Source organism: Cheilinus undulatus, linkage group 5 (genome assembly GCF_018320785.1).
Source record: "Cheilinus undulatus linkage group 5, ASM1832078v1, whole genome shotgun sequence".
Lineage (NCBI taxonomy): Eukaryota > Metazoa > Chordata > Actinopteri > Labriformes > Labridae > Cheilinus > Cheilinus undulatus.
In genome coordinates this window covers 48916524-48943861 of record NC_054869.1, presented here as the reverse complement: position 1 = coordinate 48943861, position 27338 = coordinate 48916524, and the positions used below count along the sequence as shown (strand labels likewise).

At 39.7% G+C, this 27338-nt stretch overlaps 1 protein-coding gene across 1 annotated transcript in view; it reads left to right on the top strand.

Annotated features, from left to right (window-relative positions):
• The window catches only part of cacna1ba (calcium channel, voltage-dependent, N type, alpha 1B subunit, a), a 213345-nt gene that overhangs the window by 35507 nt on the left and 150500 nt on the right, over window positions 1-27338 (top strand). The gene's annotated exons all lie outside the window — the stretch shown is intronic.

Genomic DNA, 27338 nt, shown 5'->3' with positions numbered 1-27338 from the left:
TCTGTCGATTTCAATGCAGCTGTAAACATGAGATTAATGTTTTTAACAAATGGGACTCAGTGCAAAGTGTGGGAGCAGATGAGAGGAAGCTAAAGCCAGTGAGTGCAAACTATGAACCACACCAGGGTTTTTTTTTCTCTCTAGCAGACTGTCAGGGTTCCTGCAGAGTCTTAAAAACTCTGCAGGAACATTTGAAATTTAAGAACATGCATGCCTCTCACAGGTAAATGTCTTCATCTCAAGTACAGGTGAGCGCTCATAAGCTTTTATAAGTAAAATATAATGTAATAGACGTATGAATATTTGTGAGGCTCTGGACTCACGAATGGTTGTCTGACACTAGGCGTTGGTCACTCAGATGTTCAGTGACTCAAACTAATGAGGCAGAAAGAACCAGTGTCGACTGAACTTTGGACCCTCTCCAGGCACATGTGGGTTCTTTTTTTCTCGTTACTGTGAGGGGAGGACGCTGCTGCCACACCACGTCGTCACTGCAGAGAGGTGGAGACAGAAGCAGACATGCTTTCTCTGCACTGATGTGTCTGAGACTGCTGATCGATGGCCAGGGAGGTGTCTCAAGCCCCCACCCCATCCTGCCTCTCCATCATCAGTACTGGCTCCTCCTGGGATCTGATTGATCTGAGAGCTTGTTGTCTGGAGGGGTCGGGACCCTGCAGGCGTCCAGGCGCTACTGTCTCCACTCAGCTGCTCACCGTGTCTCTCTGCATGCTGCCGTGCTCACGCTGTCTTCTGCAGGGGAGGCGTTCACAGAGAATGCTGGAACAATCAGTCTGCATGTATACAGAAGGATCAGATGAACTTGTGCAGCTAATGTATGCTGGCTGTGTTCGAGTGCCACACCCAGATTGGAAGTCTTGAATAGGCTCTTTCCAGAATTGGTTATTTTGGCCCATTCAGCCATGTTATCTCTTTGTCTCGATGCCAGACAGTGATGAGTGTTTTTTATTGAGCGTTGCCTGTCATTATGTTAAGCTGATGTCCATTACATGAATGTTGGCTTCAGCCCCAAGCTCTAACTGAACTCATAGCATTGATTTGCACTTACTGTCCATCACAGAGATGCTCTAGTCTTATTTTATTGCACCAGCAGAAAAAACACAGTATGACATATTTGACTGGAGAATTATTGTCGTCTAGTGTGACTCCATGAGTCGAGGACACTGGAGATAGCTGTCTGTGACTGAGCGTACCTGTGGGACTGCAACACTGCAGATAAAAGTCTCTTTAAAAATATACAAACAAACACAAGGTGCATTCAGAAAACAAAGATTCTGTTGTTTTAAGGCAGCCATGATCACCACGCTCTAATGGCTAACAAGAGGAAACAGGTATGACAAACAGTAGAGCTCAACAGTGAATACTCATTTCTTTAATGACTCTGGTAAATTTAACATTCAAATTTTCCATTAAGATTTCATAAAGCCCTTATGTCAATATTTTAAATCCTGCAACTAAGCTAACCATGTACTTGAAAACTCATGATTAGGATACATGAATGCATCTGTTGAACTTCAGTGTTGATATTTGCCTATTTGACAAACATCAGCCATCAGGACGTAATATGACATGAACAGATATCAGTTGCTAATGCTCATCTGTTGTATCTAGTATCTGATTAACATAGTAGTGCTGCATGATTTTGTAATAATGTGTCTGATTACACTGAACATTATTGTAGTTTGTGATTATGTTTTTTTTCAAAATTGGTTATCATGAGTCTAATTTCTTGGTTATAAAGAAAAAGAAGTGCGTAATGATAGTTAGAAAGTTTGCATTTTTCAACTCAAAACATACAAATATTGAGTAGCATTAATAAAAGTACAAACCCCAAAGTTTTTTCAGTACTGCTTTAAAAATAACTTCAATGAAAGTTGTTTGCTGTTTTGAAAATAAAAGTTCTACTGCAGTAGTGGCCCTATTGTAAACTTAGAGGCTTTTCTGCAGGCATTTTTGTAAACCCTCAAAGTAGGGATGAACAGTTCAGGGGAAAAAAAAGTTTTCCTCCCCAAGTATTCTTAATGCAATTTAATATGTGATTATTTTTCAAGTTCCTCATTAGGGGTAGCGTTACAGGCAGCCATGTAACAAACTATACGCCACTTACTATGACACTGCACTTAATGTGCAGTAAAGTTAAAAGGTAAAACCTGTGTTTTTATCTCTTCAAGTTTGATGTCTTTAATTACAACAACACAGCGACCCAGTTAAAGGTCTCTATTATGCAAAATACACTTTTTCAGGCTTCTCTATCAAAAATACTGTGTCCCTGGCCCCTCCAGAATCTCCCCCTAGGATCAGAAAAATTCCATTCCCTCACCCCCTCTCTGCACCTTTCAGAAAATGTGTGCTGAAACAAGCCATTCTCGGATTTTCCCCTCATTATGTCATGTGGGGAATTAGCTCCGCCCCCAGGTTTGGTGGGCCTTCCCCGCTTGGAAGAAAGTCCCGCCCTTCTCTCCTGATCCTCAGGAGAGCCCCATCCATTTCCTAAGGGGGCAGAGTCAGGGGTGGAGTCAGGCAGATCATTAACATTTAAAGCCACAGACACAGAAAAAACTTGTTCTGTGCCGGGCTGAAACAGAGGGGTTTTTTGACATGCAAAAATCAAATACTGGAGTGTTTTTTCAGCAATAAACGTCACAGGCATGTTTTAGGGACCGCTGAGATATTAAACCTGTCTTAAAGGGGTAAAGTATATGACCTTTAACACAAGCTGGGTGTTTGTTCTTTTAGCCCAATGCTACTGTGATTCATGATACACCTCATGTAAGTGGAGAGGTTGTGTCCAAGAAGAATGTGGAACATGTGCTGTAGTTCTGATTAGTGGTTGTGATAGTTTTTTCTTTGAATAAGTGTTTCTAACTGTTTTGTGATCACTCATTGCATACAGATCAAGACAAATTTTCCAGTAAGATGAGTCTGTCTAGCTGATGTACCTAAGAACGAGCTGCTTGTTGTTCTCAGATTGCATGTGACCACAGCCATGTTTGCTTAATGACATCACATCATTTTTTGTTAAAAGTGGTCAAACTTGCTGGACAAGTCTATGTTGTTTGACTCCATGACTGCATTGTTTGACTCCTCCTGTTCATATAAATGGAGTTTTTTTGATGCAGGGCTTTCATATGTGACCTATGCTTATACAGACATGCTAGCAGATTTTTTAAAGGCATAGCCTAACTGTGGGCTTTTTTATGCCTTTATTTTAAAGAGGAGGATACCTGACGCTGAACGATGGTATATCGCTCCCCAAAGACTGCTCACCCATATAGTTTAAGATTCCAAGTATACTTCCTGGGCATGACTCACCAGGTATGTCAGACACATGTTTTCATGCATCCATGATATTATATACATTTCCCAGCAACAGCCCGGACACAGGGTTTTGGAGGGGCCTAAACAATGAATGCAGAAAATGACCATCAGCCCTGGGAGTAAACTACATAACATGAGCTCTCATTATCAGTGGATCGTAGTAAGTGGATCATTCATTAGATCCTCTACCTTTACAAGCCTTATAGGGCCAAGTGCTGAGAAGCATCCCCACTGTATGATGCTGCCACCACCGTTCTTCACAGTGATGATGTGCGGTGTTTGGTGTCTGCCAAACATAACGTCATGTCTGATGGCTGAAAAACACCAGACCAAAGAACTTTCACATGACCATGTAGTCTCCCAGATGCCCGCTGACCAATTCTGGTCCAGTTTTAATCTGAGTTTTCTTCTGCAGTGGTTTCTCTTTTTCATGCTCCAATAAAGCTCTGGCTGGTGAAGAACCTGGCCAACAGTATGCAGAGTCTCTCCCATCTCAGCCGCTGAAGCGTAACTCTGTCAGAGTAGTCATAGGTGTCTTGGTGGACTCTCACTAGTCTTCTTCTTGCACAGTCATTCGGTTTGTGAGGACGGCCTGATCTGGGCAGATTTACACATATATATAAACCTTCTATTTCTTGATGGTGAATTTAAATGAACTCCTGGGGATGTTCAGTGCCAATTTATTACAATTTTTTTTGTATCCATCCCCTGACTTATACTTTCACTGACCTTTTTTCAGTTTCTCAGAGTGTTCCTTTGTCTTCATCATGTAATGGTAACCAGGAATACTGATTAACCAATGACTGGACCTCCCAGACAGATGTCTTTATACTACAATCACTTAAGACAAATTCACTGCACTCAGGTGATCCCCACTCCACTAACTGTGAGACTATTAGCACCAGTTGCCTGGACCTCTGTTGAATTTGGTCATTCAAGTGTTTTTGGTATTTTTCTGGCTATTAAAGCCAAATTATATCGAGCATGATTGATTCATAAAATCAATAAGGTGAATAATTTTTACACATGGTTTACAGCTGATCCGCTCAGACTGTCTGCTTTCCTTTACATTAGACAGCCTCACACATCAGAGCGGTGTGGGCGCTATTTAGCTAACATCTCACATCAGGGAGGTAAAGTGTCCAATTACAAAGACGCTTTAGGGTGAAGCAATGCTGGACAGTTTAGTCTAACAACAGAAGCAATTTGCCCTTGAAATTGCTAATAAAGGGGAGGATTTGCTTGGACAGAGCAGGCTCATTTGTGCCATTTGCATACGTGTCCTTGTCTGGTGAAGTTGAAACTTTGCTGAACAGCTGGGGCGTAGAAACTTTCATGCAGATGCGAACATGGAGGCCATTTATGAAGGAGGAACCCATTAAAATGAATCTAAGTCTGTGATTATAGGGGGCCATCCTGGACCATGAAAGCATGTCTGGTATTGGTTCATCAAACCTGTTCATTCACTTCAGCCACAGAAACCCCTCCCTAAACGGGGTCCACCTGGATGTATCAGTCCTATGGACAGTAGTAGCCAAGGCAGCATCTACATGTATATATCTATGAGCTGGGGTACAAAAACATGTGACTAATGATAATTTAACACCTCTATAGCACAGAAGAGTCAAACCTTTACACATGATAGTGACCTGGGTGAGCTCGTAAAGATAAAACTAGGGAATCAAAGTGATATTACTCCGCTGTTATCGCTCCCCCTATCCCCCAGCCTCATTAAAGATTAATTTGTTGCCATGGAGATAAGCTGGGATGGTATATGCTCATTTATTGCATATTTTGCTTCCCCCTGTGTGAGTAAATATGCTTGGAGGATCCATGCTTTTATGAACTACAGGCAGCACTTCTCCCTGCGTGGTAACAAAGAGCTTTTTCAGTGATTTGGCAGCACACACACTGAACACACACATTGTAGTAGGAAAAAAAAAAACCTTTCCACAAGATGAGATCACAGAGCTGCTATAAAAGCCTCTTCAGTCAGGTCAGGTGAGTTTAACAGAGCTAAATAATCATGCAGGCAAAGTCAAGAGCCCTTGTGGTTTTTATGAAAGGTAATTCTTGTGAAGAAGAGCTGATGTTAAACTCCATTCTGCAATAAAGACACAATACGGCATAACAGAGCCAGACAGTACCCAAACATCATGTCATTGAGCTGTCTCAACAAAAAAGAGTGCAAGTCCAATACAGAAATCTGTCTCTGTGAGCACTGAGCCTCTTCAGGCCTGGTAAATGAGAAATATCTGATGGCTCACATCTAAAATGTTTAGCTATGTTTGCTTTAAACCCAAGGAAGCAGTTTTACTTTTAAAAATGTAAGCCTTATGTAATGACTAAATATGCAGAACTTATGTTTGTTTTATTTCATAAAGGTTTTATGTTTGACTCAGTGTTTGTGTGTGTACTGCATGTTTGACATTAAATGTATTTATTTTTCTGTTGTGCTCTTTGCTCTGGCTGTCTTATGGTTTTTGGAATTTGCTGTGGGGGATTTTTTTGGGATGTAGTTGCATTTTCACCCAAGTCTGAACAAAGTCAGAGTAATGTCACTCATGAGGCCACTGAAGCCAATTTGTGTTGGTCACCATACTGAAAATGTTGTCTCTAACATCTGGTCAATTTAGTAACAGACAAAAAAAGGCGGGGCTGGTGAACAATCCCCCTTTACTCTCCTGTTACCCATCAACCCTATCTGTCAACTGTGCATAACTGCAGCTGATCAGACAGAGAGGAAGAGAGAGAGAGGAAGAGGAGCACTGTAACATCCCTTTTGAGAGAGTGAGATGTCTGTTGATGTCAGATGACTTACGATGTTCTACTTTCTATTAATTTTAGATTCTTATGCACCAACAACATCTCTCGTTGCATAGATCAGCTGTTGAAACCTAATTACCAAATGTTGAGCGACATATTTCAAAATATAAATTGTGTTGTGCATGAAATATACGACTGATCAAAGATCAGACATGTGAGGAGAAGCTGTAGGAGAAGGAGCAAGTAAGAGAGCAGCAGTGCACACAGACTGTAGAGATAAAATGAATTAAGCAAAACAAGTCAATGGTAACATTAGATGAAATGAACGGAAAGAAAAGCACTATTAGCAACCAAACAATATCAAAACTTTGTTGACAATGTCCTGTGTAGCTTCTGCTATTTTCAATTAAAAAGGAGCAGGAAGAGCCAAACAGACAATAAAAAGAACATAATCACCCTAAATTACAGAGATGCAAATTCAAACAGGATTAGGATTACGTGTGGAGCTGTGTGCTGAAATATCATGTGTAATTTGCCTTGGAATTTTAATTTCATAAATAACATACATGGTTAATTTGCACAGGATTGAAAACACAGACGTAGTGCGTGATTACAGATTACCAGAGGTCCCTGTGTAATCCTAATCCCATACGAATAGGGAATTTACTTTAAGTGTTGCTGACAGCTGTTAGGAATAAGCATGATAGCTAGAGTCCCTCTTCCTTTCCTTCCTTTTCTCTTCTGTAAATTGTTTTGGACTGATTTTCATGGGGGAAATAAACATTGGGTTAAGCTGTGTTGAAATGTCCAACCGTCTTGAATGCACCATGACAGCAGTGCGCGCGAAGCTGCAACTGTGTCACTTTTAAATGACGTCAGAAGACTCAGGTAGTGGGGAAACGCTGCCACTGAGAGAAGGAGAAGACACCAACTTGGACTCCATGGCAAACCAAATCCCACGGACTTGAATGAAACTAGTCAGTGTTTTTGAGTTGTTACACAACCGAACTAAAACTGAACTGAAAGAAAGCTTGGGCTCGCCAAGCCATGCAACACTTCAACAGCGAACTAGGCTGGAGGCCCTGATGACAGCGGCATGCAGGTGAGCTTACCCAGCTTGTGTTTCCAACACTGAAAACCAGTCCTGTTTTCCTTCATCTTTTCTTTAAAACACTAGATGTTAGGGCTTTAGTGTTTGATGTTTATTTACCCGGGTTTAGCCCATAACACAGCTGATAAAGTTTCTCATCCATATTCATTTGCCTTCACTTGAAGCATGAACTACATCATGCAGTTTAGCGTGTGCTCCCCCCTGTTGGCATTTTTGTCAGCTGCACCATAGGAGATGTTTAGTTAGTGACTGCCGTCACGCTCAGCCATATTGATTCTGTAACATCTCTGTCAATGCATAGATTGGTAAGGAGTGGTGATATTGTCATACTGATTTTTTAGCACAGGCCTAGAGACCAAAAACCCTATTATTATTGAACCAGACAGTAAACAAGGTGTTCACTACTGTAAAATACACTTACTTCAACGTGAGGAGCTGACATGTGGTTATTTAGGAAAAGTAAATATTTCTTCTGCAGCCTTCCATTCATGGACCTCAGATCTGATCCATTACAGCTCATAATCAGCCTGAAATATCAGCAGAAGCTTTCTGCCAATACGATAATTACCTTTTGATCTTTTATCTGCTGAAACTGAGATGAAGTACAAGGCATCAGTTGACACCTAATCAGTTTCCTGACTTTACTGTGGTGTTAAGATATGAATGTTACACGCAGACCTTCGTCTCAGCAGGCATGTTGGTATCCTGACTGTTTGTCTCTAATGAGATCAGTGGAGCCTCCTTTGTTTCTATGGCGACACCTCCAGTCATCTCCGCTGTGGTTTCCCCTCTCCCAGTATCCCCAACACCTCTCCTCCTCTTCCTATTCTCTGTCACCTCTTTCTCACTTTTTCTTCCCTCTTCTCCTCTCCTCCCTCAAAGCTACGTTTCTATCAGCATCATCAGGTTACTATACCTTTCGCGCTGGAGTCTGCATGACAGAGACTCTGTGGCACAGTACTGAACAAAAATGTGGAGACACTTTAGCTTATTTTAGAATGGAAGTATGAAAATGGAAGTGCAAATAATTAGGAACAAATCTAATGTATACCTCAACATACAGAGGAGTTAAAAGGTTTTTACTGCCATCCAAAGGGCCGAACAACTGTGATATGAGGGCTTGTTGATAAAACGAAAACTACTGAGTACATCAGTACTCTTCATTGATTATTGAGGAACGTTGGGATCAAATTGAAATACTTTGAAGACAGTAATCATGGTGATACTTTGTGGTTAATATCCCTGAATCATATTGATGGAAAAACGAACAAAAATTTTTTTACCCCATAATAATTCCATATGGAAGACACCACAGTGAGCATGAGCATGTGCTGTATGAAACTCGCATCAGACTGAGTGTGCGAGGTCCAAATGCTTGACTTTTTAAAAAAAATTATAAACGCATCCATGAATAATGGACCCACCTATAGTCTAGTCCTTCTCATTGAATAAAAGTGTGTTGGTGAACAATTTAAGTAACAGTTTTTGCTGGCGAAATGAACACTGTGCAATTTAAGTCCTGTTGAAAATATGAATATTAGGGAAAGGTAAGGTGGATGAAGTGTTTTAATGAGGGCTGTCAAATTTATTAAACAGTGATCTTAGAATTTCTGTAGTTAGTCACGAATAATCTCCCCATCTTTGCGTCACATCCCACTCTGGCATTTAAAACTGCTTTGTTTCATTTTGGATATTTTGCCATCTCAAACTGAGACTTCCTGTTTTGACCTGCTTTTATTTTGAACTAAAATATATTGGGTTGGTCAAAGATTGAAACAAGAATTCCTGCATGAAAAAAAGAAATTTGTCATGCATTGTAAAGGAAATAAGAGAACGGTAAAAATGTAAATGTTTGATAAAGGTATGGTTGAGTTGACCTTTGTCCACTGATTGTTTGTAGCTTTTTTAAGTGAAATAGGACATGAAGGAGCAGTGGAGGACATTTGGTGTAAGATTATTGCATTCATGTTCAAATGTAACTTAAAGAAAAGAAAAATATGATTTTGGTGAGGCAATTAAATAATTTCTACTGTTTTTGGTGAAATTAAAGCAGAGAAACAGCTGTATTTCTACCAGCTGTGATCACATTTAACTCTCTGAACCGCTCCCTCATTCTTCCTCGACTCCACCTTCATAATCATCTCACTTTCTTGGCAGAGGAACTTTCAGGAAATAGAAAAAAGAGCCGTGAGAGCAGAGCAACAAATGTAATCAGATTTGTCACCGAGTCTGAACTCTGGAACCCTCTCACCTCCTCCCTGCTGCTGCCACTGCTGGATGATATTTTCCTGGGACCATGCCAAGTCCAAGTATGGTGCCGTCATGAATATTCAATAGAATGAGAAATTTCAGGGTCAGTCAGATGTGGAGTGCAGCTTTGAGTGTTGAGCTCTGCTGAAATCACAACACTACTTGAGGCTGGATCTGAGGATCTGTCTCCCCGGGTGTAAATAAAAGATTCACTCAGTGCTCAGTGACGGAGACTGTTGGAGGATTCAAGAACTGTATGGTAATTAAACCATGTCTGACTCAAATGTTGGAAATCTCCACGTTTGATCCTGTTTCATCATTCAGAAACTGCATCTTTGGTGCTGATCGCACAGGATCTGTCTGCTGATAGTTTGAAGAATTTATTTGAAATGAAGATCTTACGGACGACCTCCCTCACTCCCCACCCTTGTTGCCTACATCTGTACAAGAAGAAAAAAGACTGCTAAGCAAAGCATAGTAGTGTTACTAGAAACTAAATTTAAATGCTGAAAGTTAATTTGGTGTATTTCTTTTGTTTAATTCAAATGCATTATATTCCTGAGTAGTTCTTACCAACCAACCTTAATGGCTGACCTCATCTTATGATAATGTATGCATACCTTCAGTAATAAAAAAGCCAGTTTCCCTGTAATTCCAGTCAAGGCCATGACTGTTGTTAAACAACGTAAGCTCAGTTCAGACCAAAGATTTGCATCAAGACAAGTTGAAACTTGCCGATGCTGGTGACAGGAAGTTCTGCAACAGTCTTAACAGTGTACCAGTTCACAGCACAGCACATCATCATCACTCAAGTTGAAATCGCTCATATTATCTTTGTTTTAGTTTAGTGAAGTGTTATTATCCCTGTAGAAGCCCGCGGACCTACACAGCTGATCTGAGGATAGCAGTGCACAGAGGGAGAAGCTGCATCATAAATTAGTGCCTGACACAGAGGGGGTTTTTTGGGGGGAAATGAAGCGCTTTGTACATTTTCTTCACAGCATACAGGCGAGCCAACATATTTTATTGGCCCATTTTTACATAGAACTTGTTAAACTATGCGGATAAAATGTTCCCATCTACAGCCATTATGCTCTGGATTTCTCTGAGCTCATAGGAGCAACTTTCACAGAAATATTATATAGCCAAGTACCTCATACTACACAACTTAAAAAAAAATCACTAAATATGGCTTTAATTCCTGGTTCCATTTGGTGTTAATAGCACCACGTGTGCCTGTTGCACTAAAATGCTTTACCTTTTAAGCCTTTACTTATCATTTGTGTAAACTGGATCCTCTAAACCCAAAGTGAAGCTGCCAGAGACCAGGGACCCCCACTGTACCTGAAGGTGGCTGAACACAGCCATGCACATTCATGAATAGTCATGTAAAGCCGCCCATTAGGGGGGAAAAATGGGAGAGCTTTCTGGGGCCCAGCCAAACTAGGGGCCAGCAAAAATCATGGTCAATTGCAAAGTTAACCTATGGTATTTTATATTTAACCAATAATAATAACCACTCTTATCAAGAAACAAATTTTAGTTCATTCCTGTAGTGGGTAGGTCTCTTAAAAATGTAAATCCTTTTGTTAAAACAGAATTAAAATACGTTAAAAATTGCTAAAATGGATTATTAATGGCATAAATGGTGGGAAGTCGAAGAAATGGGTTAGAAATGCCAAAATTAGATAAAAGTGGTAAAAAGATAACCAGAAAATGGCATAAATTGGTTAAAGTGTCAAAAAGGGCATATGAAGTGGTAAAAGGGGATTCAAAAGTGGCTGAAATGGCATTAAAGTGGCAAAAATAGGTTAAAAATTTAGTGAAATGGATGAAAATTGATATAAACTGGCAACAAAAGGTTAACTGAGGAAGAAAAAGTCAAAAATGGGCATATCAAAATGTGAAATGTGGCTTAAAAGTGGTAAAAGGGGTTAATAGTGGCAATAATGTGCCAATAGAGCCAACAATAGGTGGAAAGTTGCAAGATTTGGTTTAGAAGTGGCAAAAACAGGCAGAAAAAAGTGGTGGAAAGGGTTTCAAATGGACAAAATATGGGTTTTAAGTTGCAAAAATATGTTATAATTGTCAAAATTGGTGGGAAAAAGTGATAAAAATGGGTTAAAATGAGGCAAAATTGGTGTAAAGTGGCAACAGTGTATTTAAAAAATGTTCCTAGTTTTTTAAGGCCTCTGGAGACCCCCTCTCAGTGTCTTACGACCCCCAATGGGGTCCCGACCCCAACGTTGAGAACCAGTGCTCTAACCATGGTCTTTTGACACTTTATTTTGAAGATAACCCAGTGTTACTGTGGTTTCTCAGGTCAAGAGCAGACTGTGATGGGTTGCGTTTTTCATGCATTTAAGCCGTTCTCCATCCTCCTCGTCTGTGTCTCTGCGAGTTCTTGCTCTCTGCAGTGTGTCATTTGCATGTATGCTGGGGGTGGATTACACAGTCTTGACCTGAAGACTTTGACCTTTCATGCAGCTGAGCAGTGTGCTTCTGTGGTTGTTTCTTCTCCACCTTGTATTAAAATGAGCATTCCCCACTGCTTTGGCCTTCAAGGTTGTATAAAAACAGCTCATTTTTTTACTTTGTCATGACAGAGTTCTTAGTGGAGATAAATAAGATACATTTTTTTAACTGTAGCATCAGGCTGCAACATAACATTTAAAAAAAGTGAAGGGGGTCTGAGTACTTTCTGAATGCATGCACTCTTTACACAGCACCTATTCTCATGGCATTAATAAAAGCAATACTGTGGCTATTTTGGTACCCCAGGATACTTTGTTATTGCCTAACTTTAAATGTTATGGTATTTCTTTACTAACAGCTATGAAGGAAAAGATATCAGCAAGTGATATGTCGAGCAATTGAGTAGGATCTCTCATCATTTCTGATTTTTATCACAGATGAACAAAAATCAGATCCTGTTCTGTTTAGTTTATTATCTCATGCTTAATAAGTTGACATAAATGACTCAGTATAGGACATTATTGCTTGTTAGCATTAGCATCAGAGTTCAAAACCCTTGTGTTCACAGCATTACATGTTAGGATTCTATCCTCCAACCTCTAATTAGGACATGTATCACTGTATCTATAATGTCATACTGATCATCAGTATAGGATACCTGATTTTATTTCTACCACTTTGTAGTCTCTTTGAGTACCTGAAGTGGAGCTCATTCTTCCTCCGTGATTTTCCTGACTCATAGCAGAGCTGTAGTAGAATTATGAAAGGCCTTTAGTTCCCTGCTCAGTGTCTTTTTACAGTGCGATCATGAATTATACACACGTTGGAGCTCTTTGCTCGGTTGCACTCATCCTTCACCTCGCTGCACTGACTCAGAGCTCAGGATGTTCACACGCCTGCTGCTGATGCCTTGCCTCATCTTCCCCACAGCTCATTTTGTGGTGAGGATTTCTGGGAAATTTTCAAGTGCTAGTGGCAGTCTATAAGCCAAGCAGTGTGATCAGAAGTCCATCATTCTTATAGCTCTCAAGTTGATACATCAGTGATTGCAACACAAAGGTATCTTAGTGTTTCAGTTGTAACAGCCTGTCTGTTGTGAACACCTGCCGTGTGTTTGCTCTCTCCTAGGGAATATGGACTTCAGCTTAGATTTTTGGTTTATTTTGAATTCATTAAAAGTCTTTGTTGAGCTAAAGCCAGTAAAGCTCAGACTTCACGGTTGTAAATGGATTTACATGCAAGGCGGCTTGTTGCATCAGAGCTACCCAAATCTACTTATACTGAAGACTCTATGAATGAATGCTAATCCAGGCTTTTAAGGAAAATTACTACGTATAACACTGGGGCTGTGTTAGATTTGTCATGTTTACAGACAGAATTGTGGATTTCTCTTTTAACTCTGTTTCTAACAATAAATATAAGTGTTATTTCTTTTAGAGGTTTGTCTTATTCAAAGGTGTTCTCCCTTCAGCCCATCACACCAATAGGATCTATGCAGCTCTGGATTTGTTCTGTCAGGTTGTAGCTTTTACGTCCAAACTAGAAGGTGCAGTTTCATTATGTTTATATTTGGCTGTACGCTAAGATGTAACAGTACCTCACGAGACAGCTGAAACTGGTACATGTGATTACACAGTATTTAAGTTCCATTATCAGGGTGCTCTTAATCCACAACTAAAGATGATGAGTGGGGATGCACGATATTATCATTATTATTTCTGAATCTGCAGAAAATAGCTTTAAAAGTTTAGTATTGTATTGGCAGACTTTGTTAACATTTCTGCTGCTTTTTACTGGGGGTAAAAATCACCAGTTTCATCACGGTACGATACGATTCGATATCGATTCGCAGAACAACAATTCGATATATGCTGATATCACTAAGAGTGCCACGATTCGATTTCGATTTGATTTAGAGACCTGCGATTGATATCAGACAATATTGTGAACTCATTTACCACAATCTGTTACTTTTCACATAAAGGAAATAAACACAATATTGATACGTTTTGAGAATTTTATTTCCAAATGTTTAAGGCATTTACATAAAAAACATTCTTTAACAAAGTGAACAAATGCTTGTGTTTGACTTTAAAGTGCTGCAGTTTTCAGTTTTAAATGAACAGTATTTATTCAGCATTGTGACTCGTGGCTGGGTGGAAACTGTCATAACGAAGTGTGCGGGGGACTTTCAGAATTAAAGCATAAGGTAAAAATAGTGACGATATTTTTATACTGTCAATCGATTTGACTGAATCATTGCTCAAACAATTGATATACCGATCCCGAATGATTAATCGTTACACCCCTACTTTTTACAGCCACTGTAAAGGCCGTAGTCAGTAACGTGGGAACTTTTATTCCTGTTGAACCAAAAATGAAGGCTGGATTTAGTTGTAGATGTGGCTATGTCACCATCAGGCAGGAAGGAGGACTGACACAACCCTCGTTGTGTTCTGGATGTCCTTGAGTATTACCAGGGGCATAGAATATAATCTGTTGAAAAAAAATAACAAAGCCTACACCGTAAGGATGGAGTAGGGGGTAGGGATGGGGATGGACTCTGTATTTTTCTAGCACCCCAACGTCAATAATGTTTCATCTTATTGATACTGCTATCAAGTCTCCCAACCTCTGTGACATAACATCATTTTCAGTTACAACTGGTGTAAAAACATACATCAATTCATTCAAGGGGAACATAAATTAAAAGCATATCAATATTGTTCATCACAGTAAACAAGATTGTGGTACCTTTAACTGTCAGCTTGAGGAAAAAAGACTCTGGGAGTCACATGCAATCATGGTGGTTGTGCTGGGAGTAACATACCACTCTCTTCAGCTGCTTTAGGACAGTTTTCTTCTTCAGCTGCTCAGATAAATGCTGAAAAGTTCTCCAGAACTTTGTTGAAAGTCTTGTTTGTGTAAAGTATTGATCTAGTGTAACTAGAAACCTGTGGTGGAATCAGCAGAATTAAAGTTAATTAGTGAACTTAACAAGCTGAAAGAAGGAACATATGATGCATTCAGGAGACCTCAGTAAATTAGACGACTATATTGTATACGTTATGATATGTTTAAATGTCCCGTGATAATGGGAAAATTTAGTTTTTGACGTAGAACTTCAATTAATATAGTTGTGAATTTGAAGAATGTGTTTATATTTAAGGATATGCAATAGATGTGACAGACTGAATCTTTTTAACTCGAGCACTTCTCTTACCTGAAATGTCAGATGGATTTGTTTCACACATCGATCTGGAAAACCTTCCATAGATGGTGTTTGGGAAAGGGCAGAGCCTTTGAAAAAAAAACCTAGAGGGTGATTGGATGAACGTTCTGTCACATCGTCACGGGCCAATCCAAGCAACAAAACACATGACGTAGCTGCTACCAAGGACTAAACTCCATAAGGAGCTGCCTAATGCGAATCATGGCGACTGTAGACATGTCAGTACATGATCTCGTTGTTTTTGAAAAGAAAAAACTCACTGCTATTCTTTTAACAAAGAAATGTTGTCAAGTTTTGATAAAACTGGTGCTTTAGCAGCATCCACGCTTATGTCCTCCGCCATAATTGTGCTGGCCTCTTGTTGCTGCTTGCTTACTGTCCTGTCACTTTCTACCTCGGCTTGAATGGTTCAGATGGGAGCTTTTGCAAGATGGATTCACCAGTGAGAAACATGGAAACAGGCTCATTTTGTCATTCCACCAAACTACCGAATAGAGAACTATCAATGGTGGTATCAGTAAGGACTTAGATCAACATGGAGTATCGATAAGGGTGTCAATATCATTAAAAATTAACAAACCCCGTCCCTAGTAAGGGGTGGATGTGGGAAGTAAGCACAGCCCTTGGGTACCATCCAGGCGAGTATAGGTCTGGTGCGAGCCCCTGTTATGGATTTCCAAAGGCCCCGAAAACCGCTGGCAGTCTCTGAGGTATATCACCATGGGTTAGAAGGCCTAGACAAAAAGGGATGCTTACAAGCTTGACCTTGGCTGCCGAGCAACACACGTGTGGTAAATGGACGTGAGTTTGTATAGCACTTTAGTCAGGTCACATAGGTCACGCCCACTCATTCAGAGCCATTCATACCAAATTTATTCACTGATGGCGAAGGTTGCCATGTAGCATTTTATCTGTTGACTTCCCGTATCGGGATTCATGTCCTCCCTCTCCTCTCTTCATAAACCCAGCAGCGTTCACCCATATAGAACTCATAGCATATAATAACACATTTAAGACTCAGAGAAGAATCGTACCATAGACTGAATCTGTTATTTTTCTTCCTTTTCTTGTGTTGCATAAGACCCATAAAATTTTATGAATTTATCATGTTATTAAAGCTAGAATTCCTTTGACAGTAAACCTTCCTTTCATTAAAACTCTTTTTAAAGGACAAATAACTCTTCATAATGTACAGCAGTGGTCTAAACACACAATCTTTGTGACTGAATATGTTGTCAAAGTATGCTAGGTAAGATTTACTAAACTAAAATAGGCTTTTAGAATGAAAGGCACATCTATTTTACCCTAAAATGACTTATTGATTAAGGAGTTGTTGAAAAATGTAAAACTAAACTCCACTCTCCTCAGACCAGATTTAGACAAGAAGAAGAGAGAGAAGATGAGAAAGAGGGAGAAGGCGGGGCTGAGACGTTTGTGCAAACACCACACGAAGCAGATGAATGATTTAAACGTGATTCTTTAAGATTTGATGTGCCTTTTTTTAAAAAATAAATTTGTCCTTGTTTCTGCATCATGGTGTATCTAGAACGAAAGTGCAGCCTTTTTACAAGTAATACAACATTTTTCTTCTTTATAATGAGCTGGTGTAAAACATGGAGTCATCAGTTTGGTTTGATCTGAGTCATTAGCTTAACCTTTATCTCATCATCTACATCACAGTGTCTGGGGTTTTGAATGAACTCAGGTCTCTCAGCAGCCGTGACGTTTTGTTTAGTTTGATGATAGGATTGCACTGATCCAACATTCCACGCTCCATTACGGTTCTGATACCTGGGCTTACGGGATCGGCTGTTATTGATGCTGATCCAATACCAGTGTTGAATTGATAACCTTGCATCCTTGCTGTGAATATGACACTGGGAGCTGTTTATTTGGGTAGCAGCATCAGGTTTTCCTAATTTCTAAAACAAATTGTTATCAAAGTCTATCCTACCACTGAAAATAGCATCACTTGCCCTCTCAGCATGAATGAGCAAAGCTTTAGCTCTGATGTCAGCCCTTCAGCCCCTGGCATTTTTCCACTGACAGTCTTCAGAGATGATCCACCGGCTTGGGATATGTATGATTGGCTGATTAACTGGATCCCTCTTTAGTCAGCCTCAGGACTACTAGTTGATTAAACTAATTATCAGGGATGCTTTGATCAGGTTTCTTGAAGCAGATCACTGATAACCTATGAGTGCCATCAGCTAATCACTGATACGATTATATTTCTTGTTTTGATTTAGAAACTGGTCAGTCAATGCATAAAAGGAAGCATGTGCTGTCTTCCAGAATAATACTAACTTATTTGTTAACACAGATGGACTGAAGCAGTGTCCTTCCATTAAACTGTAGTATGTTATACCAGACCTGTTCATCAAAAAATAACCATTTTCTACCAGCTCACTGTACTCCAAGTTTATGGAGAGTAAACTAACCCTTGTAGCTGACAGCCATTTAGGCTTTTGGTTCCTCATTAAGCCCATTTCAGAAAGAATCATGATGAGAAGAGTTGAAACTCACAAATTGTTGTGACAGGCCCCTCTGTGGCATTCTAAGTTTACCACAGTCACAATGTGTTGAGAGTTTCATCATGTTTAATTTCAAATTTTTAGTCTGAATGGGCTTGCCAGATTGCATTTCAGTCACTCAGGTGTTCAGGATGGGGATGAGGGTTTTTGTTGATGCGTAGTACCATAAAAAACTAATAGATTGCATCAAACATTGGCTTAAGGCTGAAGAAAACTATTTGAAACAGCATGTAAGGGTCCATAGTTACTATAAGATGACTCACATCTTTCTGCCTCCCTGCACACTTGAACCCACAAGTGTCAGAAGCAACTGTAGGGCAAAGCAGGGCAGGAGAGGAGATGATTCACTAGTTTTTTTGTTAGTGGAGGGCTATTTCATGGGCTACAGATTTTATAAAGTGTTTTAAAAATAGTGAAATACACTTGGGCACATGTATTATTGATTAGAAACACAGGTGAACAATACCAAGATCATTAAAAAATATTCATTCCCTTGGATTTTTTTACCCTTTTATTAAATTTATGAATCAATCATGGCCAATATAATTTGGCTTTTTTGACCAAAAAAACTTTTTTGATGCAAAAGTGTAAACAGATTTCTACAAAGTAATGTCAATTAAGCAAACAAGAAATAAAGTGATTGACCTTATTCAACAGATGTCCAACAAATTGGACCTCTTAAAGGTGTCTTGAAAGTCCAGTCACTGGTTAATCAGTATTTCTGGTTACCGTTACACCACAAAGACAAAAGAACACTCCAGGCAACTCAGAGAAAAGGTTTTTGAAAAGTATAAGTCAGGGGATAAATATAAACAAAAATTCAAGGCACCCCAGAGTTCAGTTAAATCCATCAGCAAGAAATGGAAGGAATATGGCACATGTGTAAATCTTCCTCGATGAGGCCATATTCACACACTGAGTATCTATGCAAGAAAGAGCTAGTGAGAGAGGCCACCAAGACACCTATGAGTACTCTGATTGAGTTTCAAGCCTCAGCAGTTGAGATGGGAGAGACTTTACATACAATAACTGTTGACCAGGTTCTCTGCCAGTCAAAACTTTATGGGAGAGTGGCAAAGAGAAAGACACTGTGGATGAAAACTCAGATTAAATTTGGACTAGAGTTCATGAAAAGGCATGTGGGAGATTCCACTGTCAAATGGAAGAGGTGTGATGAGACCAAAATCGTGCTTTTTGGCCATCAGACAATGTTTGGTGAACACCAAACACTTCACATCACCACAAACACACCACGCCCACTGTGAAACACAGCGGTGGCAGCATCATGCTGTGGGGATACTTCTTGGCAGTGCCCTAGAAGGCTTGTAAAGGTAGAAGGTGAAATGAATGCAGCGAAATATTAAAAAAAAAAAATCCTGGACGACAATCTTATTCAGTTTGTAAGAGAGCTACAGCTTGGGAGAAGATTTATTCTCCAGCAAGATAATGACCCGAAGCCTACAGAGAAAGCTACACCGAAATGGTTTAAAGACAACAAGGTGAATGTTCTGGAGTGGCCGAGTCAAAGCCCAGACATCAGTAGAGAATTTGTGGCTGGACTTGAAAAGGGGTTTTTCACGACAGATCCCTGTGCAACCTGACAGAGCTTGAGCAGTTTTTCAAAGAAGAATTGAGAATTTCAGTGTTTAGATGTGTAAGCCTGATGGAGACCTATCCAAACAGACTAAGTGCTGTGATTGCAGCCAAAGGAGGACCTACTACTGACTTGAAGGAGATGAATATTTATAAAGTAACTTATTTTACCTGAAATGTTTTAGTTTGACATTACTTTGTTTAAATCTCTTTTCACCTTGACATTATGAGGTTATTTGGGATTTTTCTTAAATGCCAGATTATACTGATGATGATTGATTTATAAAATGTTCCCAGAGTAAAACATCCAAGGGGTTGAACACTTTTTATGGGCACTGCTATCTGCAGAACGATGTGAGCTACGTCTCCTTTTTTGCAGACTTAAAAGACAAGGATGTGCAGTGTTTTTTAACTGCTGCTGTTGTGTAGCACCTCTATGTTTTCAGTCAGATACATCAGTAAATCTTTGTCTGTAGGCTTCACTTATCCAGTGTAAATATTCTGACATCAGGGAAATAATCCTAAATTACCAGACATCTCCAGGTAATGCTGATCCTGTAAGAGTAGTACTATAGCTGTCTACTGATTAAATTTGTACTTTTATTGTGGAAATGCAATGGGACATTTGGCACTAAGATAACAATTTTGTCGTGCACGTTAATAATGTTTTGATGAGGAATTAGCAGTGGGTAATTATGATCTCCCCTGGAAACTGATCATCATATCAGCAAATAGATCTGAGACCAAACTGCAAGTCACAAACAAAGCAGTCTAATTTACCGTTTGGCTGATTTTACAAATTAAAATTGCTCAAATTAAACCATTATCTGTGAGTCTAATGATGACATTTGGTTTAAATAGAATTCTTTGTAAAACCTTATATTATCAGGGAAAACATAACACCACATAAGCTCTAGAAATCAGAGCAAAGAATGAGACATGTTTTGTTTGCTGTGATTAGATGGAGTGTGGGATTAAGACTGCAGGAAAATCAGGCAGATCTTTACTCTCTGTGGAGCTCTGAGTTTAGTCAAAGACTGAGACAAACAGACACACAGTAATTAGCCCTTGGAAGTCTGTAGTAGAGATTCTGATCAACTTCTTTTTCTGCCAGTACCGATCGGCTGATACCGATACCAAAACAGGATCAAGAAAATTTCCATGACTCTGGCCTCCCAGGGTGATTTGTCAGTGGCATTATATTGTTTATCCACCCTTCCATTTTCTATACCGCTTATCCTGTGTGGGGTCGCAGGGGTCTGGAGCCTATCCCAGCTGTCATTGGGCGAGAGGTGGGGTGCATCCTAAACTGGTCGCCAGTCGATTGCAGGGCTGACATATAGAGACAGAGGAAGCCGGAGTACCCAGGGAGAACCCTGGCATGCACGGGGAGAACATGCAAACTCCACACCCTGACCGGCCCTGACCGGGATGCGAACCAGGGACCTTTTTGCTGTGAGGCAACAGAGCTAACCCCTGCGCCGCCATACAGCTGATTTTATTGTTCGTCTACCGATATCATATAAAATCATCTCATGTGCAACATTATTTCGCATGCATTTTCATGTCAGAGCTGCATGTTTATAATAGAAATGATTGCATTTATAGGCACCTTTTATCACACTCAAGGTCATCATACTAGAGGGTGTAGCTACATCGACAGTGTAGATGTGATTTGACTACATGAGAGGGGCTTTGCTGCTTAAATCCAGTGCCTGACAGGACTAAAGGGGAGCACATAGCCAGGGTTTTTGGAGCATTTTGAAGAGAGGGGGCTCAGTATCTGCTGGATTTTTGCAGTGACAACAGATGGTCCTCCTGCCATGGTGGGAAAACAAAGGGTAGGGGTCACATTAATGGAAGAAAAAGTGGGACGCCCCATCATGAAGCTCCGTTACATAATTCCCCAAGAAAACCGCGGTGCAAAGTTGTCAGCATCTGATCTCGGCGAGGCCATGGCTCTGTGGTGAAAACTGCAAACTTTATTGTTAAGCGCAGCTGTTGGAGAGGTTGAGGACCTGATTGTGTTTGCAGAGCGTTCTGCAGACCTCCAGACTGAAAACAAACTTCTTAGAGAGAACAAGATGAAACGAATAAAGCGTGCTCCTGAGTTATCTTTGTGAATAGAGGACTGTGTTTCCCCTCAGAGCTGTTTTCAGGAGCTGTAAACAAACAGCGCTTACTAATTGATAAAAGCAGCTCGTTTGTCTTGCTCATATATTTCTTTCATGTCATCTGAGTTTATGTTTGTAAGCAGAAAACATGAGCCTGCTCCCTTCTGGTGCTTAATAATTCTGCTGTTGAATTTATAAAGGCATATCATCTTCTTCAGAAACTCATGAATACATTTATTTAATCTGTGAGAAACTCCACCACAGCTCTCTGACAGTTTTACTGAATACTCCTAATCATTTACATTTTCATTTTACTCCGTTTTCTATGAACTTCAGTAGTAAACAAGAAAGTATCACCCCTCCCTCTCTTGTATTTTTAGATGTATCTTGTTCTGTTATTTTTTTAAAGACTGGCGGTTGAAGAGTGATGCACTGAATATTACACCTTGACTTTTTTAAATACAAATGTCTGACTAATGCAAAACAAAAGTTTGGACTTACTTCACAGCTTTTACTGGGACCGTGGGACTGACTGCGATTGCAGCTGTACCTTATCAAACAAAGTCAACTCAGAGCGTGATGGATTGGAATCAAAGCAGTCGCTGGTAAGAAGAAACAAAGGTCGTGGGCGTTGCTGGCACAAAAAAGTGGTGACTAGGGACACAAGCTCTAAAATAACAGTTAAATGTCACATTTTCGTTTAGTCATTCTAGTCACTTGGCTTTGCACCACATTCCAAATTATTTTGAAAACTGGATTTTAGTGTCATAAACATTCAGTTTTTTGTTTTTCAATTAAACTCAGGGATGGTATTGTGTCTCAGGGCTCTTTGGAACACTGAAATCAATCACAGATACCTGTGATAATTAGTTTGCCAGGTGAGCCCAGTTAAAGGAAAACTACTTAAGAAGGATGTTCCACATTATTAAGCAGGCCGCAGGTTTCAGCAATATGGGAAAGAAAAAGGATGTCTGCTGCCAAAAAGCCTCAAATGGTGTAATGCTTTGGACAAAGTATGAAAATATTAGATATTTCAGGAAAACTTAAGCATGATCATCATACTTTAAAGAAATTTATGGCTGATCCTAAACACAGATGGGATGCAGATGCAGATACAGGCAGATAAAGGCACAATGAGGAAGGTTTCTGCCAGACAAATTCATGGGATTAAGAGAGCAGCTGCCTAAATGCCATTACAAAGCAGCAAACAGGTATTTGAAGCTGCTGGTGTCTCTGGAGTCCAACGAATCTCAAGGAGCTGAATCCTCCAGAAGCTTGCAGTCGTGCATAAACCCACTATTCAGCCACCCCTAACCAATGCTCACAAGCAGAAATGGTTGCAGTGGGTCCAGAAATACATGAAGACTCATTTTCAAACAGTCTTGTTTACTGATGAGTGCCATGCAACCCTGGATGGTCCAGATGGAGGAGCAGTGGAATGTTGATGGATGGCCACCATGTCCCAACAAGGCTGTGACATCAGCAAGGAGGGGGCGGAGTCATGTTTTAGGACTGAATCATGGGGAAAGAGCTGTTAGGCCCCTTTAAGGTCCTTGAAGGTGTGAAAACGACCTCAGCAAAGTATATAGAGTTTCTGACTGACCACTTTCTTCCATGGTACAAAAGGAAGAACCGTGCCTTCCTTTGCAAAATTATCTTCATGCATGACAATGCCCCATCTCATACTGCAAAGAATACCTCTGTGTCATTGGCTGCTATGGGCACTAAAGGAGAAACTCATGGTGTGGCCTCCATCCTCCCCTGACCTCAACCCTACTAAGAACCTTTGGAGCATCCTCAAGCTAAAGATCTATGAGGGTGGGAGGCAGTTCACATCAAAACAGCAGCTCTGGAAGGATATTCTGACACCTTGCAAAGAAATTCCAGCAGAAACTCACCAATAACTCACAAGTTCAATGGATGCAAGAATAGTTAAGGTGGTTTTAAAGAATGGCTCCTATGTTAACATGGAACTTGGCCTATTCAGATGTTTTTGATTGAAATAGCTTTGATTTCAGTAAAAATGGCCTTGTAATGCTGCACATTCAACAAATGACCATTTTCAGTTTGTTGGAACATATAAAATGTTCTAAAACTCTGTTGTGCATAATAATTTGGAACAGTGCATTTTGAGTTTTTTTATTTTTCAATAAAAAGGTATCATTGGGAGGTTTGTTTGATAAAATCTGCATTGAATATTTAGAAAAAAATCAGAGAAAAATATCATTTGCATAATAATTTGGAACATGGTGTATCTTCAGCATCCAGTAGATGTGTGGCTGTACTTTGATGCAGACATTCTTGTTGGAGAAATCAAGGTTAAGTTTTAATGCTCAGTTCCAAGTTGGAGGATTAATGTTGGCATTATGGACCAAACTTGTTCATGTCAGAAACATGACACTGCTGTAGTGAAGGGAAGGAGTCAGTCAACCAGGAGATCCACACAAACCTTAACAGGCTGTTCCTTCTGGTCCATCCTTCTCCCTCCTCTTTCATGAGATGAGATCCAGCAGAGAGGGTATTAAACCTGGATTAATCAGCACTGAGACAGAGAAAGCTCTCTCTTTTTACTTCCACTAATTATTAACTCATTCTCTGTCTCTCACGCTCCTCTCTGCAAACAGTCAAAAATATAGATAACTGACCACGATGAGAAAATGCAAGAACATATAAAATATGCAACACTAAGGATGATAATGGGATTTATTTAAAGCTGTTGTGTGTTTCTAAGAGGATCAGGCTTGAACAGAAATTAAGCTTTTTAGGGAAAAATAGTATCCTGCAGTTTTTATAGCAGTTTTTTTATTTTAATTTCAAGATTTTCCACCAGATTAAACCATGAGATATTCTAATGATGATTTTATGAGAAAAAATCACCTTACTAAAATATCCTGTTCTAACTCTTATCCTGTTCACAAAACAGACTGAGTTATTGCAGTATAAATCTGACTCTGTATATAAATAAATTTAGATATACATTAAGGGTGGAACTAAATATCAATTTAATGATTGGATATAGCTAGATGATACACGATGTTACTGGCATGTTATCCATATTGGCAAATATGAACATTTCTTCTGTTTTTACAGCTGATATTAGGTCAAGGCCAAAGTATCATTCACAGTATTCTTTTCTTGTCCTTTAGTATTAATAGTAGTATGAGCAGCTTTTACACATCGCTGTGTTTCGTTAGCAGCGGCATTGTTTATGCCTCCTGTTCAGTGATGACAGTGTTGCAAAAATCCTACCATGGCAAGAATTTTGCATATGTATGAACCATGAACCTTGCAGAAAAAAAGCTAGGACATTTATATTAGGTAGTTTTTTTCGTTGTTGTTATAATGCTTTGTGGCAATAAATCGTATACAGTTGGAAAGCCTGTTTATTTCCCTGCTAAACTACATTTTGCAAGGAACATGCATTTGTGGGATGAGGAGCAGAGCTGAGTATGTGGGTTGCCACATGAAAATTTGCCCTATCTTCTCTGCCAATTCCAAACATGAAGAAGCCATGAGGAGCCATGCTGTTGTAGCTGTGTATGGCTCTTCCACACGAAGAATGAAGCCTCAGAAATAAAACAGTTACCAGGCTGTCTACTTCCTCTCTCCGCTCTCAGCTCCACTTGAATCAGCCTCTCTTTGCATGTTGGACCCTTGGTGTTTTTACAATAAAACAGGTGTGTATATCAGCATAGGGATCAACTATGGGTCTGGAAACACTGGCACATCTGATACTAGAAAAAAACAAAACTTCTGCATCAAAAACACACATTTCAGGCAAGTTCTTAGATTATATTAAATATTTCAAACAGTTTTTAAAGCCACATAAATCCTTTTTTTTATTGTAATTATCTGTGTCTAGTCATGGGGTTTGCATGAGAAACAGAACATGATTACCATTACTGTAGAAACACTGGATGTAACGTTAAGATCTACTATATTTGCTTGAAGCTGCTGTTCTGTTGCTGTATCCCATTCATATTTTGTGCTTCTTACCTCAGATAGACCAAGATTATTCTCCGCCATTGGCAAGACATGCTGTTTCCTGAGCTCCCCTTATATTGCTGAATGTCATACTTCCATCCCTCTTTTCATGTTATGGTGTGGCCTCACTAGATCTTTCCGAGCCATTATGTGCTTCACCACTCTGCCAACATCCAGTGCTTAGGAATTCTTTCAACACCAGACTTCTCTCCATGTATTTACATGAAAATCAAACACTTATTGTTTTATGGATGAATTTCTCATAATGAGGGGGATACATGGAATCAGCTGAGGAGGGCAGAGCTGATTCTTTGTCTTCTTTTATTGATTTTTTCACTGAGGTGTCCTACATGTTTGATTCCGATGTATGGTTGCTGATCAGTGGGGGCATCTATACTCTCACCATCCAGTTCTTTTACAGTTCTCTTATAAGCTCTCAGCCTCCTTTACTCCATCACATCACACCCACACTTAACTCTAAGAAAAACACCCTTGTGAGTGGTTAGACAAGGGGTATAAAAGCATGCTCATGTGGTATTTCTCTGACCTGAGTTTATGACCTTGGAGTCATTTCTTGGACTCAAACATGTCATGTTCTACTGGTATGAGTGTTTTTTTTTTTTTTTTTTGGTTTTTGGGTTTTTTTTGTTTTTTTTTTTTTACTAAGACAACCTTTATCACCCCCCTACATTCCCTCTTTGTCTTTCCTATCTCTTATAATCTCTGAGTGAGGGATATCTCATTGTGAGGCTAAAAATCTGGATCACACTCCTCACCTATTTGCGTGACAAGGTAGTGATTATGTTTTCCTCTCAGGTTCCCCCTGTGTCTTCAGAATTCCCTTGAAGATCGTTCCTCTCTCTCTCTCTCGCCTTTTAAAACAAACCCCTGGACCTTCTTTCATCTGCATTTCTGCAAACTCTTGAGTCTCTTCTTTATATCCTCTGTGGCTTCATGACACCTTATTAGAACATCACATGAATATAAATGAACAAGGTCAGCCTGCCTTATATAGTCCTCCGCCTATAGAAAAGGAGAGATGTGTGGTAGTGAGTCCTACTGTAAAATCAGGAGATGTGTGAGCATTTTAGCATTCTGCTTCACTCCTCTGAAAGTCTACAATTTCTGAGTTTGTTTTTAGTTTGATTCCTGCTAAAGGGTTTGTGGGAAATAGGCATTACCTTTTGCTTTTTTAATAATTTTTTAAAGGTACAATGTGTAGAATTTGGCTGCATTTCGCTGAACAGAAACGGTGTACATGGGATATAATGTTTATATATCTATGTGAAGTATGTTAAAATAAGTGCACAATCATCCCCTTTAAACTTTCGTTTTCTTTTTACAAAATTAGAAAAAAGCTTTTTAAATTTACATTACCGCGGGTCGCCCTCATGGAGGCTGCCATATTGAACCGCCATGTTGTCTATGGCAGCGTTTTGGGGACAGAAAGAGCAAAACACGATTTTTAAATACGAACCTGCCCGCCGGTCCTGAAAGCTACCTGGAAGGCAGGTGGAGAAGAAGACTGACCTATAATCTATAAAAATTATGGTTACAAAAAGGAATGAATAAACCCTCACCTCGTCACTGCTGTAAATGATGTCCGGCTCACGATCCTTTTTGGTCTTCACAGGCTCTCGTCGCCTAGTGATGTGACATTTTGGTAACAGATCGGCTCGTTCTAAAATCTGAACGCTAGATGTTGCTGAAATGCCAAATTCTACACATTGTCCCTTTAAAAGTACTTCACCTGAGTGATGTGCATATAATTCTCCTTTCTTGAACTAAAACAAAGCTTACCATTATGTTTGGTCTTAAGATTCTTGACATCTCATTCTTTATTAGTAATGGATCTGATATTGTTGAGTTACTCTGGTTGTGACAGGAGGCCTGATTTTCATACTCTTCCCTTGTTAATAGGCCCTGGTGGAAACACAGACAAC